General features: G+C 47.8%; 1 protein-coding gene across 1 annotated transcript in view; it reads left to right on the forward strand.

Moving 5' to 3' along the window:
• Nucleotides 1-18,030, forward strand: part of MAEA (macrophage erythroblast attacher) — a 290,076-nt gene that overhangs the window by 127,092 nt on the left and 144,954 nt on the right. The window lies entirely within an intron of this gene.

Genomic DNA, 18,030 nt, shown 5'->3' on the forward strand with positions numbered 1-18,030 from the left:
CATAACATTGCAGGTAAAAACACTTACCCATTCATAAAATTGAGTTTGTCTGGTTTCATGGAAGGAGGCAGTGAGTTAGCCTTCATTTGGCAATCCAAGTTTAGTGCCTGAACTATAATATATTCATGTATAATTATTTTCTGGAACTACAGAATGTCAGTTTCAAAAATAAGTGAAAGTAATGGTCAATAAAAGATAGGTAATTTCCTTGTCATCAAGCAGATGAAGCCATTACGTATGGGTTGTGTCCATCAACCAGCAGGGGGAGATAGAGAGCACTCAAATTTCACAGTGCCACATGGTCAGCTAGCTCCACTGCCTCTTCAGTATTCTCTTTCTCCCCAAGCAGGGTGGTTGCAGCTTGATCAAGCTCCTTAAAAAATCTGCCTGGGGGTGGCTCCTGGCTTGCCAGTTGTTAGCCGGGGTGTTAGAGGCTATAGCAGCTTCACTTTAAAGGCACATAGGTTAACCCTTTCCCTGCTTTACCCATCCCCCCAGTGGATGTGAGCACATTAGTTTCACTTTTCCCTGCTCTTTCCCACTCTATACTTGGTGGATGCAGGCACATTGGTTCGCCTTTCCCTGCCTTTCCTACTGTTCTGTACCTCCGGAGTTGATTTGATTGTCTCTTGTGCTGTTTTCTCTACTTTCCTCACAGCGTTTAAAAAAAAAAAAAAGCAAGAGGTTTTCTTCAGTTTCTACAGTGTGACTGGAGCTTGTATACTCGGTCCAGTGAGGTAAGAGTGTTTTCTGACTCCGGGGAGGGCCCGTGAGCGGGACGGTTTTGGCGCGAAGCCACCATTTTGAATTGTCCGCCGTTTTTTTGGCGATGGCTGCAGAGAGTGTTAAGCGCTGTTCCAAGTGTGGCAAGCGCAGATCAGCAGCGGGGCTCTGCAAAACGTGCTGTTCAGGTGTAAGAGCCGGCCTGAGCATGGCGAGCGATGATTCTTCCCGCTCGGTGGAGCTGGCAGCAGGCGCCATTTTGAAAGCACCACATGGCGCGACCCCTGCTGAGGCGGAGGGTCTGGAGACTGATGGGGGCCCTCGAATTGAGGCTGGCCAAAGAGCTACTAGCCCCGGACTGGAACCGGGTGCCCAGGGCGAGTTTTTCTCCCCTGACTTTGTATTATTGCTTCATAATGCATATATGCTTAAAAGAGCTCAGCCACAGGGGTTTTCTACGGTCCCCCTTACTGCCTTTCCGGTGGATGCAGGCATGGGATTGCCCTCTGAGGTGTTTTTCCCTGATAGCTGGCTGCAAGAGAAGCGCAGAAGGGTAAAGTCCCCTTCAGAGAGTGGCGCACCCCCCGTGGTTGGGATGTGGTGACTCTGAGGGGTCTGGCAGGCCCTCGTGGCCAGAGGAACCAGAGTAAGGTGCAGAAGGGCCACTGGATCCAGATGATCCATCCGCGGTGAGGATTTTCCACCGCGAGGAGCTGCCAGCGCTTATTTCAGATTGTCTTACAGGTCCTCTCTATTGAAGATCCTGGGAGTGGCGTGGCCTCCTCTGGAAATCCGAGGATGGCAAGTACCAAAAAGCCTGCTCGAGCCTTTCCTTTGCATGACTCCATCCAAGAGCTTATTTCAGCTCAATGGGCTGACCCCGAAGGACCTTTGAAAGTTTCCAGGGCTATGGGGCAATTATTCCCTCTGAGTGAGGAGCATTTGGCTCGCTTTGCAATGCCTAAGGTGGATGCCCTAGTCACAGCTGTGACAAAGAGAACTACCCTCCCAGTTGATGGAGGTGTTGCCCTGAAGGACATGCAAGACCGTAGACTGCAATCAGCACTTAAACGGTCCTTTGAAAATGCTGGTCTTACTATTCGGGCGTCTGCATGCAGTTGTTATGCTGCTGGAGCCTGCCTGGCATGGTTGCAACAGGCAGTGGAACAGCCCGGTGATGGAGCGGAGCCCTTGTCTGAAGTGGCTCCGCGAATGGAGTCGGCCTTGTCCTTTTTGGCTGATGCCCTTTATGATATTGTCAGAGCTTAGGCTAAACAGATGGCTGTAGCAGTGGCGGCTCACCGTCTTCTGTGGCTTCGGCATTGGGCGGCGGACATGGCCTCTAAGCAAAGGTTGGTGAAGTTGCCCTTTCAAGGCCTTCTCCTGTTGGGTGAGGAGTTGGAGAAAATTGTGAAAGGCCTGGGAGATACTAAACCCCAGCACTTACCCGAGGATAGGCCGCGGCCTCCCTCCAAGGGTCAGGCGGTTCACTCCTCTTATAGACCTCGCTTCTGTGAAACTAGAAGGTACCACCCAGGGCATTCTGCTGGGTCCACTTCTTGTGGCCGGTTTTCAGCAGAGGAACTCCTTTCGCTCGGACAAACGTTCTGCAGCAGCAGGCTCAAGACCTGGAGTTCAAGGGCAACCCTCTCAATGAGGGTGCGCTGGCCCCCTCCTCGATTCCTGTTATAGGGGTCATCTTTCCCTCTTTCTCGAGGAGTGGGCTAAGATTACCTCAGATCAGTGGGTCTTGTGGACCTGATCAGAGAAGGATACCGAATAGAATTAGATGCCCCGATAAGAGACGTGTTTGTGGAGTCCCGATGCGGTTCTGCTGCCAAATGGGCGGCGGTAGAGGAGACCTTACAAGGCTTGATTCACATTGGGGCGGTTTCCCCCGGTGCCTCCCGCCGATTTTGGCTGCAGCTGCTACTCCATTTACTTTGTAGTGCTGCAAAAAGGTGGGTCTTTTTGCCCTATTCTGGACTTAAAAGAATTAAACAAGTCCCTAAGAGTGTGGCATTTTCACATGGAAACCCTGCGCTCCGTCAATGCGGCGGTACAGCCAGGAGAGTTTCTCACGTCTCTGGACCTGAAAGAAGCTTACTTGCACATTCCAATTTGGCCCCCGCACCAGAAGTTTCTGGGTGGGAAAACATTTCCAGTTCCGGGCCTTGCCTTTTGGCCTCGCCACAGCTCCCCGAACCTTTTCCAAGGTAATGGTGGGTAGTAGCTGCTTTTCTCAGGCGAGAAGGTATCCGGGTTCACTCGTACCTAGACGACTGGCTCATCAGAGCGGACTCTGCAACAGAGAGCCATCAAGCTACAGCCAGAGTGGTCTCAGTACTGCAATCTCTGGGCTGGGTCGTCAGTGTAGCCAAAAGTCACCTGACCCCCTCGCAATCTCTAGAATATTTGGGGGCACGGTTCGACACAGACTCGGGATATGTATTCCTACCCGAGCAAAGGCGGTGCAAGCATCAGAATCAGGTCCGTCTGCTCCTGAGGATGCCCCGCCTGTGAGCTTGGAACATTGTCCAGCTGTTGGAATCGATGACGGCCACCTTGGATTTTGGTGCCCTGGGCGAGAGCGCACCTGAGACCTCTGCAGTATTCCCTGCTTCAACGATGGTCTCCAGTATCTCAGGATTATCAATGCAGACTCTCTTGGCTCCCTGTGGCCTGACTCAACATGGAGTGGTGGCTCTCAGACAGCATGCTGCGGCGAGGAATGCCGCTGGCGCTCCCCGATTGGTGCCTAGTGGTGACAGATGCCAGCCTGAAGGGCTGGGGTGCACATTGCAAGGGGAAGCATGCCCAGGGTCTTTGGACACCCGACGAGTCGGAGTGGTCCATCAATCGCCTAGAGTTGAAAGCGGTGTTTCAGGCGCTTCTGGCCTTTCAAGTGACCCTGGAAGGATTGGCTGTCAGAGTGATGTCGGACAACACAACAACAGTGGCCTACATAAACCGACAAGACGGCACTCAGTGCAGAGCGCTGGCCGTGCAGGCCGAACAGATTTGCCACTGGGCCGAGCTGCATCTACAGTTTCTGTCGGCAGCTCACATTGCAGGTCAGAGCAACGTGCAAGCCGATTATCTAAGCAGGCATCAAATCGATCCAGCGGAATGGGAGCTGGCAGTCGAAGTATTCCTGCAGATATGTGCCAAATGGGGGCAAGCCCGTAATGGATCTTATGACGACAAGCTCAACTGCCAAAGTCCCGTGCTTTTCAGCAGACAGAGAGATCCTCGCTCAGCCGGGTTGGATGCCTTGGCTCAACCCTCTCCCGATCCCGATTCAGGCCCGCCAGCGCCAGCCCTAGCTCCCATTGCCGGCCACTGCTGCTTTTCGTATTGAGCAGCAGGGCCAGCGCTACAAAAAGAAAAAGCGCTCAGCTGACTGAGCTGAGCACTAACGACAAAAAAAGTTGAAAATAAAAGCGCGGCACCTCCGCAGGCAGCCTTGAGGCATTGGCTGCTGGCTCTGCAGGCTCCTTACGTCACTGCCCCTGGAGGAGCCTGCAGAGCCAGCAGCCAATGCCTCAAGGCTGCCTGCGGAGGTGCCGCGCTTTTTTTTTTCAACTTTTTTTTGTCATTAGTGCTCAGCTCAGTCAGCTGAGCGCTTTTTCTTTTTGTAGCGCCAGCCCTGCTGCTCAATACGAAAAGCAGCAATGGCCGGCAATGGGAGCTGGTGCTGGCGCGGGCTTGGAGGAAAAGTGGGCGGGCAGTGTCTGTGCGTTTGGGTGGGTGGGCCAGAGCTGAAATTGAGGCCCACCCATAGCTACGCCCCTGGGGCTATGTAATAAACTTCTTGATTAACTTTTGGAATTATGCTTTTATGATCATGTAACTCCAGAAGGCTAGTTAGACAAATCTTAACAGCATGGTGTCTTGATTTTTTTTTTTGTATATAATTCAAGAACTTGTACATGTCTTGCAGTTGCTCTTGGGGTTAAGAGGTAACTGGTGTGAGGAATAATGGAGAATGATATTGGGGTGGATTGGGTGGATACAAATAAGTTGGATTTGGTGGGGTTATTGTTGCTGTATATGGGGTACAGTATATTAAATATTACATTTCCTCCTTAGTCTGCCTAAAACACTCCACTTTCTCTTCCCCTAGCCGACTCCATTGTTCTCTTCCAAACTAACTACCCTCACAAAGTCCCTTCTCCCTATGCTGTTTTCTTCTATTCTGTCCCTGGTTAAGGTGGAGCCCATGCTTTCAAAAAAGGTTTCACCTTACCCATAATGTTTCCCTGGTCTAACAAACATAAGTTTGAATTTAGATTTATTGTTATAATTTTTTATTAATTTTTTATATACTTATTACAGAAATGATCATACTGCAAAAGTGTAATACAGCCATTAAATACTCATTACATGAGAAAAAAAAGGAAAATAATAATTCAACAAATTGTCTAAATAAAGACAGATATTGGCTTCCTTAGACCCCAATAATGGGGGGGCAGGAAATAGTGAAGATATACAGAATCAAAACATATAAATGAAAATTTTTTGGTTCCGTCAGTCCCAATAAACTCTTACTCTATCGTTGTTTAGTGTCTAGGAAGGTCTGAAGCTGATCAGGCATATAGTATATATATTTAACTTGATTCAACCTGATGACACATTTACAGGGGTAAGCCAGGAGGAAAGAACCTCCCATATCCAATACTTTTGACCTCATAGATAGAAACTTTTTACGTTTTTCTTGTGTGGATTTAGTCACGTCCGGATAAAGCCAGATCCTTTGGCCTGCAAATTCTCGATTAGTAGATTTAAAGTAAAGACGCATTACTGCGTTTAAATCCTGTTGAAATACAAAGGAAATTATCAATGTCCCCCTTTCAGGTGATTCCTCAATTGTTTGCTCCAAAATGGCTGTGACATTTTGTAAATCAATAGAATTTTCTGTCCCGACTTTTTTCATCGTACTAGGTATATAGTAGATTTTATTCAAAGGAGGAAATACTTCTTGGGGGAAATTTAAATTTTCTTTTAGATATCTCTGGAATATATCTTTTGGAGATTCTCCCAATATTCTAGGAAAATTCAACATTCGGAGATTTAATCTCCTATTGAAATTCTCTATCTGTTCCAGTTTTCTTCTGATTTCCATATTGTCTTTTACCACAGCCATTTTAAAATCTTCAGTTTGCTTTGTCTCTCTCTCTAAGGCCTCAATCTTTGAAGTAAAATCTTGTTTTGCCATATCTAGGGAGCCTTTCACTTCCTGTACATTGAAATGCAAAGTCTTTACCTCATCCGAAGATTGTCTCAAGGTTTTTTCTATTTCCAATAACTTCAGCCAGATCTTGCCCAGGCTCACCTCCGTCTCCTCTGCAGCTGCAGTTATCTTTACAGAGCCAGGCTCCCCTCTGGGCTCCCCAGGATAGCCCTTTCCGGGCTCCAAGAGAAACCCCGTCTCGCTCAGGGCAGTTGCAGGGCAAGGAGGCGTCGTAGAAGGCGGGGAGAGAGAAACTTCTATTTCCTGCGGGGGGATCGCTTCACCGACCCCACCCGCTAAGGACTCCGCTCCGCTTCTTCGGGACAATGCAGGGAAGAAGCGTTCCAAACCTCCGCTTCCATATCATCAAGCTGATCAATCCATAGACTGGTGGGTTGTGTCCATCTACCAGCAGGTGGAGATAGAGAGCAAACTTTTGCCTCCCTATATGTGGTCATGTGCTGCCGGAAACTCCTCAGTATGTTCTCTATCTCAGCAGGTGGTGGTCACACACAGCAGCAGCTCTGGCTAGGCCTCCAAGCCTAATCCTTAGGTTTTGTTGAGGCCTGGGGTTGAGGGCTCTTTTGAGCAAGTGCAAACCTGGTGGTGCCAGGTCCCTCCTTTTCTCCCCCCTCCCGCTGGCTCCGTTTAAAAAAAAAAAAAAAAAATTTTAAACGTCTTTAAAGGCGTTTAATTCGACGTTTCTTTAAACGTTCATTGCAGCTACTCACTGGGACACCAGTTCGTTACAGCTCGGAGCGGCAAGCAGGTAATTTTACCTTTTTATAGCGGGCAGGGGGTTCCCCGATTCTTCTCCTCGTGGCATATGGCGTCGGAGGGCGAGGGCGCAAAGGGTCGCTCCCCGGATCGCTGGAGCGCTTCTAGAGGGGATGCGGGGGTTTTACAACCTGATTCGCCCTTGATGGGTGACAGTTTAGTGACCGATGAATGTCCCGGTCGTTCCTCTGGCGTGGCGGTTTTTTCCCGCCATAAACGCCCATCCCCCGCTCCTCACCTCCGCCATCTTGGCCGGCCACGCGGCTCGGACGGCTTCTTCGTGGGCCGCCCTTGAGGTTGGAGACATTAATGCCATGAACGCCCTTAATTTGGGCGACGGCACAAGCGGCTAAAGTTAAGCGCCGTTCTTCCCGCGCGGCTCCTTCGCGGAGTTTCGCGCCGGACGCCATTTTGGAGGCGCAGCATGTCTCTCCCCCGCTATTGCGATCGCCGGTTGAGAGTGCATCTAGGGCTGTTGCCCAGGCTGCGGAAGTGCACAGTCTGGGGGGTTTCTCCCCCGAGTTTGTTTTGCTGCTGCATCAGGCTTTCCTCATGCAAAACGCTGCCCCTGCTCCCTCTTCTGATAAAGAGGTTGAGGTTCCCAGAGGTAAACGCCCTCGGGTTGATTTCCAGGCCTTGGAGGACTTTGTCTCCTCCGATGTAGATGAGGGCAGCGTGTCTGAGGTCTCCCAACGGTCCTTTGCGGATTCCTTGGAGGAGATAGATCCCCGCTCGGATGGAGCGGATGACCCCTCTGCAGCGCGGCTTTTTAGCCCAGAGGATTTGCCCAACCTGTTTTTACAGGCCATGGACACTTTGAAGATTTCCTCTCCGGAGGACGTCTCTCCCTCAGCCCCTGTTGGCTCTGCCATTATGCTGGGGACGAAGCGCCCGCCTAGATCCTTCCACGTGCATGATGCCATGCACACCTTAATTGCGGCTCAATGGGATGTCCCGGAAATGAGCCTTAAAGTGGCTAGGGCTATGTCCCGCCTCTATCCTTTGGCTGTGAGTGAACGTGAGGCCTATCTGTGGCCTACCGTGGATTCTTTAATCACTGCGGTGACTAAGAAAACGGCGTTGCCGGTGGAAGGTGGCACGGCCCTAAAGGACGCCCAAGACAGAAGATTGGAGGCGGCCTTAAGGTCGTCCTTTGAGGCAGCTGCTTTAAGTTTGCAGGCCTCAGTTTGCGGCTCCTATGTGGCCAGGGCGTGCCTGACTATGGTGCAGCGGGCTTCCCCCTCGGATCTTTCCTTGAGGGCTGATTGGCCGGCCCTGGAATCGGGCTTAGCCTATTTGGCAGACTTGCTGTATGATGTCTTGAGAGCCTCAGCTAAAGGCATGGCTCAGACAGTCTCTGCGCGGCGGTGGCTTTGGCTGAAACATTGGTCTGCTGACCACGCCTCTAAATCCCGCCTGGCTAGATTGCCTTTTAAAGGCAAGCTGCTCTTTGGGGTCGAGCTGGACAAAATCGTGACCGATCTCGGCACGTCTAAGGGCAAGAAATTACCAGAGGTCAGGGCTCGGGCTAGTACTCGTCCCGGTACCTCCAGAGGACGGTTGCTGGAAGCCCGTCGGTACCGCCCGGGCAAGTCGGGTTCCTCTGCCCCCTCTTCCTTCAAGAGGAATTTCTCCCCCAAGCAGCATTCCTTTCGCAGAGACCGCCGTCCCGGAGGTGCTCCCTCCGGTCCTCCCCCAGGGTCTCGTACCCAATGACGGGGCCTTGGTCCACGCCCCAGTGCAGATTGGAGGACGGCTGTCCTCGTTTCTGGGCGAGTGGACCACTATAACTTCAGACGCGTGGGTGCTGGAAGTCATCAGAGACGGCTACAAGCTAGAGTTCTGCCAACCCTTAAGAGACGGGTTTGTACTCTCTCCCTGCAAGTCTCCGGTCAAGCTGTGGCAGTGCAGCAGACCTTGGACAACCTGATCCGCCTGGGTGCGGTCGTTCCGGTGCCAAAAAATCAGATTGGCAAGGGACGTTACTCCATTTACTTTGTGGTTCCAAAGAAAGGAGGTTCTGTCCGGCCTATCCTCGACCTCAAAGGGGTCAATCGGGCCTGGAAAGTGAGGCACTTTCGCATGGAGACTCTCCGCTCTGTTATAGCGGCAGTGAAGGCAGGAGAGTTCTTGGCTTCCTTGGACATCAAGGAAGCGTACCTGCATATTCCCATCTGGCCTCCTCTCCAACGCTTTCTGCGTTTTACAGTCCTGAGACGACACTTCCAGTTCAGAGCCCTCCCTTTCGGGTTGGCTACTGCTCCGCGGACCTTTTCCAAAGTAATGGGGGTCATAGCGGCCTTCCTGCTAAAGGAAGGAGTACAAGTCCATCCTTATCTGGACGACTGGTTGATCCGAGCCCCCTCTTATGCAGAGTGCGGCAAAGCTATGGACCGGGTAGTTGCTCTTGTGAGCTCCCTGGGATGGATCATCAACTGGAAGAAGAGCCAGCTGCGCCCGACTCAGTCCCTGGAGTATCTGGGAGTTCGATTCGACACCCAAGTGGGCAGAGTGTTCCTGCCAGACAATCGGATTGTCAAGCTTCAGGCTCAGGTGGACTAGTTCCTAGTAGCCTCTCCTATTCGGGCTTGGGACTACGTGCAGCTGTTGGGCTCTATGACGGCCACGATGGAAGTGGTGCCCTGGGCCAGGGCTCATATGAGACCACTACAGCTATCTCTGCTGCTGCGCTGGACTCCGATGTCGGAGGATTATGCTGTGCGCCTTCCCGTGGACCCAGCAGTGCGCAAGGCGCTGAGCTGGTGGACGCAGACAGACAAGTTGTCTGCAGGATTGCCTCTGGTGACCCCGGAGTGGATTGTCGTCACGACAGACGCCTCTTTGATGGGCTGGGGAGCCCACTGCTTGGGAAGGACAGCGCAGGGGCTCTAGTCTCCTGCAGAGGCAAGTGGTCTATCAACCTCCTGGAACTCAGAGCCATTCGGTTGGTGTTATTGGAGTTCATCCCGGTACTGGTGTTGTAGCCTGTACGGGTCCTGTCGGACAATGCCACGGCTGTGGCCTATATCAACCGCCAGGGAGGTACCAAGAGCGCCCCTCTAGCCAAGGAGGCTATGAGTCTTTGCCAGTGGGCGGAAGCGAACCTGGAGCAGCTTTCAGCGGCCCACATTGCCGGAGTCATGAATGTCAAGGCGGACTTTCTCAGTCGCCATACCTTGGAGCCCGGAGAGTGGCAACTATCTGCTCAGGCGTTCTTGGACATCACGAAGCGCTGGGGCCAGCCGAGCCTAGATCTGATGGCGTCATCGGCCAATTGCCAAGTGCCGCGCTTTTTCAGCAGAGGACGGGACCCTCGATCCCTGGGAGTAGATGCTCTTCTCCAACAGTGGCCGACACAAGAGCTCCTCTATGTGTTCCCGCCCTGGCCCATGTTGGGCAGGGTGCTAGACCGGGTGGCAAAGCATCCCGGCAGGGTAATCCTGGTGGGTCCGGATTGGCCCAGACGTCCCTGGTATGCGGACTTGATCAGGCTCTCAGTCGACGATCCTCTGCGGCTGTCAGTGGAGCAGGGCCTGTTACATCAGGGTCCCGTGGTGATGGAGGATCCCTCTCCCTTTGGTCTTACGGCCTGGCTATTGAGCGGCAGCGTCTGAGGAAGAAGGGCTTCTCAGACAAGGTCATCGCCACTATGCTGAGAGCGAGGAAGCGCTCTACTTCTACTGCTTACGCCAGGGTTTGGCGTATCTTTGCAGCATGGTGTGAAGCAGGCTCACTTTCTCCCTTCACTGCTCCAATTTCTTCAGTGTTGGCGTTCCTGCAAGAAGGTCTGGAGAAAGGCCTGTCGCTCAGTTCCCTTAAAGTCCAGGTAGCGGCTCTGGCTTGCTTCAGGGGCCGCCTGAAGGGTGCTTCTCTGGCTTCGCAGCCAGATGTGGTGCGCTTTCTCAAGGGAGTTAATCACCTGCGCCCTCCTCTGCACTCAGTGGTGCTTGCGTGGAATCTCAACCTGGTGCTAAGAGCATTGCAGAAGCCGCCTTTTGAACCCTTGTCGAGGGCATCTCTGAAAGACCTGACGTTGAAAGCAGTCTTTTTGGTGGCTATCACTTCAGCCAGAAGAGTTTCCGAGCTCCAGGCGCTCTCATGTCGAGAGCCTTTTCTGCAGTTCACTGAGGCAGGAGTGACTATTCGCACAGTGCCTTCCTTCCTGCCCAAGATTGTTTCTCGCTTCCATGTGAATCAGCAGCTCTGTCTCCCTTCCTTTCGTAGGGAGGACTACCCAGAGGAGTACTCTGCTCTTAAATATCTGGATGTGAGACGAGTAATCTTCAGATACTTGGAAGTGACCAATGATTTCCGGAAATCGGATCATCTGTTTGTCCTGTTTGCAGGTCCTCGTAAGGGTCTGCAGGCTGCTAAGCCTACAGTGGCAAGATGGGTCAAGGAAGCCATTGCAGCGGCTTATGTGGCCGCGGGGAAGGTGCCGCCTATCCAGCTGAAGGCTCACTCCACGAGAGCTCAGGCGGCCTCGATGGCAGAGGCCGGATCCGTCTCCTTGGAAGAGATATGCAAGGCGGCAACTTGGGCTTCGGCTCATACATTCTCCAAGCATTACCGTTTGACTGTGGCTGCACGGGCGGAGGCCCGGTTTGGAGCTTCAGTGTTGAGGTCAGGGATTTCAATGTCCCGCCCTGGGTGAGTACTGCTTCGGTACATCCCACCAGTCTATGGATTGATCAGCTTGATGATATGGAAGGTAAAATTATGTATAATCATACCTGATAATTTTCTTTCCATTAATCATAGCTGATCAATCCATAGCCCCTCCCAGATATCTGTTCTGTTTTTATTCTGGTTGCATTTCAGGTTCAAGTTTAGTCTTCAGTTATTTCAGAAAGACTTCGTGTTCAAGTTCTTTCACTTGGATTCTTCAAGAGTTGAGACGAGTTTGTGTTACAGTGAGCTGCTGCATTCCTCTCCCCTCCGTTTTACGGGGCTGGATTGAGACATAAATTCTGCCGGCACTCCCTCCCGCTTCGTGCGGCTGTAGGGCAGCTTTGTACCCCTCCCGCTTCGGCGGTGTTAGGGTCAGTCAGCTCCTCCCGCGGTTGCGGTTGCAGGATAAGCCAGATCCCCCCGCATCGGCGGGTGTGGTGTCCCTCACCCGCTCCGCGGGGATGAGCTGGACGGATTCCCCTCCCCCACTTGTCTGGGGATGAGCTGGGTTAATTCCCCTCCCCCGTTTCGGCGGTGGTGAGCTGGGCAGAGTGTCCCTTCGTGGGTGTAATTCTCTAAGTGCTGAGTCCTGCGGATGGAGCTTTGATATCGACATACTGAGGAGTTTCCGGCAGCACATGACCACATATAGGGAGGCAAAAGTTTGCTCTCTATCTCCACCTGCTGGTAGATGGACACAACCCACCAGTCTATGGATTGATCAGCTATGATTAATGGAAAGAAAATTATCAGGTATGATTATACATAATTTTACCTTGCCGGTGTGGACGTCGCGGGGTGAAGGGGAATCCCCCGAGTCGTCCCTTTTCGTTTGGTATGCGGCATTGCGAGAAAAACAGGTATATAATTTTAAATTCCGCAAGCAAAAGGCAGGAGCTCGCTTCCAACGCGTCTGCTCACGGCGCCATCTTGACACGCCCCCCCTTATCTTTTCTTGAATTTAGATTTAATTACTTGCCTTTTTCAAATCCAAGCTCAAGAAGACTTAGAAACGGGTACACAAGTTATTTTTGTGTCCAAGTAGACTTAAAATCTAAGTTGTACCTGCAGCAGTGTAAGGTGAATCACTTTAACAACGTAGATGTATAATACAAATGTTAAGCGTAGTCTGAAAAGAGTGAGAGGATGGGAAATAAAAGTAAAAACATGGGATATAAAAACATAGGACAGGTGATATGGAACTAAGCAACACAGAACTCTAGCAGCCAGGCTATAAATGTGCTGTACAGTTGTTAGACTTGGACTTGACGTTGAGAAATCCAACTTCAGTGTCGCAGGCATACTCTTGATCAGTGCTCTAATAAACATCTTTTATTAGGAAGGTCTTTCTTTATCAACAAAAAGCAATGGTTATTTGTCTGGATCAGTTTTTCACCAAGTAAAGATCTATGGTGTATTCCATTCTAGTATTAATTGGTAACACAATGGCAACTGTCTGTCACCCCGTTTTTCATGTCTCTGTGCAAGATTTTTAATGGGGAATCAAGTGCTAAAGGAAACAGCAAGTCTGCTCCTTACCCAGACGTGTCTCGATTACAGATTGGTCTAAGCTTTCCTATGGTGATGGTCTCCCAGTTTGTCCTTACCATAGATGCTTCATGATCAGAGTGGAGACCACATGTTTTCATCTTGTATTCATAAGGCAAGTGATCGTGGAGGAAGACGTTCTATCACATAATTTTTATATAGCTGAGGCCAGTGTTGTACACTTTCAGGGCCTTATTTTCAGTAGTCCTGGTAGAGAATCTCATTCGATGGGTCAACCAAGTAGCCATGTTAAACTGGAATAAACTAGGACCGGCTTCTATATTCTTTGCCATTGCACACCAGATCTGCATGTTAGCCTTTGTCTTCCATGCATCCAAAATGATATAGATTACCTCAGCCGTGCATTTGAGCACCAGAAAAGGTCTCTGGATCAAGGGGTTGGAACAGCATAGCTTCCTAGATGAACATCCTGGATATAGATCAGTTTGTGACAGTGAACAATGTTAAGTATCTTCTTGTCTCTTAAAAGACTGAGCGCATAAAACTTGTACCTGAACATTTTGCCAGGTTTGGAGTTTAGGACACACATGTTTTTCCCCTTAGTCCACTAATGTCACAAGCTCAAAGACAAAACAGAAAAAGGCCAGATTGATTCTCATAGCAACATCATGACTTTGCCAAATATGGTTTTCTTATCTCTATATATCTTGCACTCTGATTTTACCAAGTGGTAATAGGATATCGCTCTCTCATAAATTCTTACTATTTAACCAATACCAGACTCAACGCTACCAAGCTTGGTTATTCTGCAAGGAATACTTGCTCTCTTATGTTCGTTTGAGAGTGCCACCGCTTTTAAATTGGAGCTATGTTCTTATCATTGGTCTTGCAATATTTTATATATTTAATGATAGGAGCTCTCTTCAGCCAATGTAAAAAAAAAACCAAAAACTTACAAGCACATCTTGTTTCGCAATCTTTGTTGCTGCTTCAGGAAGAGGTTTTTTTTTCGGTAATATGATTTTCCGCTCCAAGATGGTCGCGGGTTTTTAAACTGATGCTGACCAAGTTCCAGCCAATCCTGAGTGGAACGTCTTTTAAAGGGCCCTTGTCTTTTAATAGAATGCCTTCCATTCTACACTTCTATTAAGGCACGATTGTTTTATATTGAAAAATTACTTTTTGTTGTTTTTGCCATAATCATTTTTTAATGTCCCCCCTCTCTTGCCCTGTTGTATTTGCTCTATAATCATGAAGCCCAATTGGCCAAATGTATGTCCCTCATCTATACAATGTTGTGCCATTGGTGCTTCTATTTCTTTTGTTCGTAATCCCATGTTTATGCTCAATTACTCTCGTTTTAAATTTTTGAGAGGTGTGTCCTATGTAGATCTTGTAGTATTCCTCATATAGGACACCATTAATTTCTGACCCTTAAACACTTCATGCATTTCCAATATCCCCCAATGTTTTTTAATAATTGCTGCCACCTTATCTGACGGTTATACTTCTTTTAAAAACTTTTATTTATTCATTTTACATTTATATCTAACAATGTAAATGTATGGCAATATCAGAAATAAACATTATAAGGCATTACCTAATACCTGAATTACAATAAAGAAAAATTTTCATTACTTTTGTCCACAATTATGTGAATCAAGATCTAAGAAATAACACCAGGAAATATTCATATAATCTACTAGCAGACGGGAAAGACAGATATCCACAGCCGATTTAACAGTATTCTCAAATTTACTGAAGTACCTCCAGAGGTGGTACAACTTTTTCCTTTGATTCAATAAATTCTAATAATTTCTTGGGATTAAAAAAGAGGTAATTCACCAACTCAAAAGAAATACAGCATCAACAAGGAAATTTCAAAGTAAAGGTACCACCTAACTTTAGGACCGTAGACTTCTAAGTCAAGAATTATTTTCTTTTCTTTTGAGTGGTGTGTGCCTAATCAGGAAAAACTTGTATCTTTTGTCCCAGGAAAGAGTCATTAATATGCCTGAAGTAAGACCGTAAGATATTATTACGATCAGGCTCAAGTGCGAATTTTACCAATAATGTCGGCCGTTCAGAAATCATTTCAAGACAGGAAGTAGCAGCTTGAGTTTTATCTTTAGGTAATCCTAATGTTCCCATTACATATTGAGTTCTCGTTATGGGGGGGGGGGGGGGGTAAGCCTCCTCAGGAATCCCCAATACCTCCTTAAAGTATTTTTAAAGCATATCTTCAGCGTTTATCAAAGGAGGTTTCGGGAAATTTAGAAATCTCAAGTTGTTCCGTCCATTATTTTCTATAAATTCTAGCTTTCTTTTCTGGATTTCTCTTTCTTGAATTAAAGCTTCTGTTAAATTTTGTAGTTTCACAATTTCTCCTTCTGTTTTCAAAGTTTTAACACTCTGCTCTTGAATTTGGTCGAACAATACCTGTGATTAGATTTTTTAAAATCAGTTATTTCACTCTTAAATGAAGTATTCATCAAAAGTAAAATGTTGTTCACGCCTTGGATGGCATCCCATAATGTGTTCATGGTCACCACTGCTGGTCTTGTTAATCCTCCGGTACTCACGGTTCCGATCTCCTCCTGCAGTTTTTCATGATCAGAAGTAGAACATAATAGTAGCCGTACTGGGTCAGACCAGTGGTCCATAGCCCAGCCCAGTATTCTGTTTTCCAAAGAGTGGCCAAGACAGGTCACAAGTACCTGGCAGAAACTCAATTAGTAGCAACATTCCTTCCTACCGATCCTGGGGCAAGCAGTTGCTTCCCCATGTCTGCCTTAATAACAAACTATGGACTTTTCCTCCAGGAATTTGTACAAACCTTTTTTAAACCGTTATATGCTAACTGCTGTTACCACATCCTCTGGCAAAGAGTTCCACAGCTTAACTATTCATTGAAAAAATATTTCCTCCTGTTAGTTTTAAAAGTATTTCCATGTAACTTCAAGTGTCCCCTAATCTTTCTACTTTTGGAACGAGGAAAAAAAATCGATTTACTTCTACTCTTTTTACACCACTCAGTATTTTGTAGACCTGAATCATATCTCCCATCCCATCATCTGTATCTTTTCCGAGCTAAAGAACCCTAACCTCTTTAGCCTTTCCTCATACAAAAGAAGTTCTATCCCCTTTATTATTATGGTCGCTGTTCTTTGAACCTTTTCTAATTACTAAGTACTTCACCCCCTCCCTATTTGGTTCCCCTCCCTCGAGTTTTTGCAACCTGAAAGATCCTGCAGTTTTTTTTAGCATATTTGTCAAGTTCTGGATCATTCTTCAAGTTTTGCTAGATCCCTCTTCATGCTATCCACATTATATGAGGGGTATTTACCGTATTGCAGATTTTGGTATCATCCGCAAAAAGGCGAACCTTACCAGACGTCCCTTGCTTAAGACACACTTCTCAAACTCCCCATTGGCCAATGCAGATTTGGTCGTTGCTTCTTTGGGAGTAGCTTAAAGGGAAGTGTTATGGTTGAGATTTTCCTCAGCTAATCACATAAAAATCGGGGCATTCTTATACCCCAGCCCTCAAAGTTTGTACATAGAGAAGCTAACTTTCAGTTCTCTGAACATGCCCAATAATGTCTGTCAAATCCTTTTGAGTTATAAGAGAAACACCAGGGGCGTAGCCACAGGCGGGCCTGGACGGGCCCAGGCCCAGCCACTTTCCCTCCAGGCCCGCCCAGCCAACATCCTTGTACCAAGGTCAGGGCGGTCTGCCCTGGGTGTCAGCAGGTGGGGGGTGTTCCACTGGCGCTGCAGTCCCCACCTGCCTGCTAGCTCTGTTGACGGACAGATGACCCTCTTGTCCTGCCACCTGGCAACCAGCCTTAAAAAACAAAAAACTATGAAGCGCCTCACATCTGCTCTGCTCTGTGCTGCTGTAAAGCAAGCAAATCGCCTCGTCGCGTCGGCCCTTCCCTCACTGTGTCCCGCCCTCACGGAAATAGGAAGTTACATCAGAGGGTGGGACACAGTGAAAGAAGGGCCGACGTGGCGATTTGCTTGCTTTACAGCAGCACAGAGCAGACGTGAGGCGCTTCATAGTTTTTTGTTTTTTTATGTAACGTGCTAAATATTTGCAGATTTCACATAAAGGTACATCAGAACATCATATGAACAAACAAAAATGATAAATATGAACACTAAGAACCTTATGTTTAAAATCTGTTTGCATACAAAAATTTTCTGAATTTGAAGTGTTTGCACTGACAGTTCAAAATGTGTGTAGGTTTGAAATATCTTTGCTTGGAGTGGATCTGAAAAGTGCCCTGACTTATTGACTAAGTTGAATATCTGGTTTTGATATCGGCAAAGTATGTGGTTCGGGGTTGACTGCTACTGGCAGCATATGAAATTTCTGATAAGATCAGTTTTGCAAATTAGTTTATCTTCAGATCAGTAGGTAACCGCTATTTTTTTCAGGAAACATTTTAAGAAATTTTTTTGCTCCATAATATTTAGTCTCAGAAATTTTATGTTATCTTCTAGTGAAAAACTTATGTTGATTAACTGTAAATAATTACATAATGATTTGCAAAGAGTCAATATCGCACTACATATTTGTTGCATGATCTTTTTAAAGCTCTATCCATAATCCTGTTTCTGTGCCTTTTATTTGTTATACAGGAAAAAAAAAAAAGGGGCCCTGTATATAAAAATGCCTGTTGATGCATTCTTTTGTCATTTTTCCCCTTTTTTGTTAACGTTGATTTGTGACTAGGGATTCCAATGTGTAAGGACAATAACTTGCTAGTCAGAGATAATACTACTTAGCTTTACTATCTGAGGACATGCAGGATACCTGTTCTATTAAAAAAAAACAAAAAAAAACCTCTACCTGCCTCTCCTGGCAGTTGGCTTCTGCAGATAAGAGCTTTATATGGAGCTGAGGTATCTCTGTGCAATAATGCCAACATGAGAAGTTTTCACGCACATGGTGCACCACTGTAGAAAATGTAGGGCTTTGTTTACATTTCTCCAGCCTCAGACTGTTGAATGATACCCATATATAGGGACCATCTTGCTGTCCTCTGAAAACCCATGTTAAAAAGGTAAACAGCTTGGCTTTTTCAAAAGTACAACTTATAAAGATTCAT

This window comes from Microcaecilia unicolor, chromosome 2 (genome assembly GCF_901765095.1).
Source record: "Microcaecilia unicolor chromosome 2, aMicUni1.1, whole genome shotgun sequence".
NCBI classification, from domain to species: Eukaryota; Metazoa; Chordata; class Amphibia; order Gymnophiona; family Siphonopidae; genus Microcaecilia; species Microcaecilia unicolor.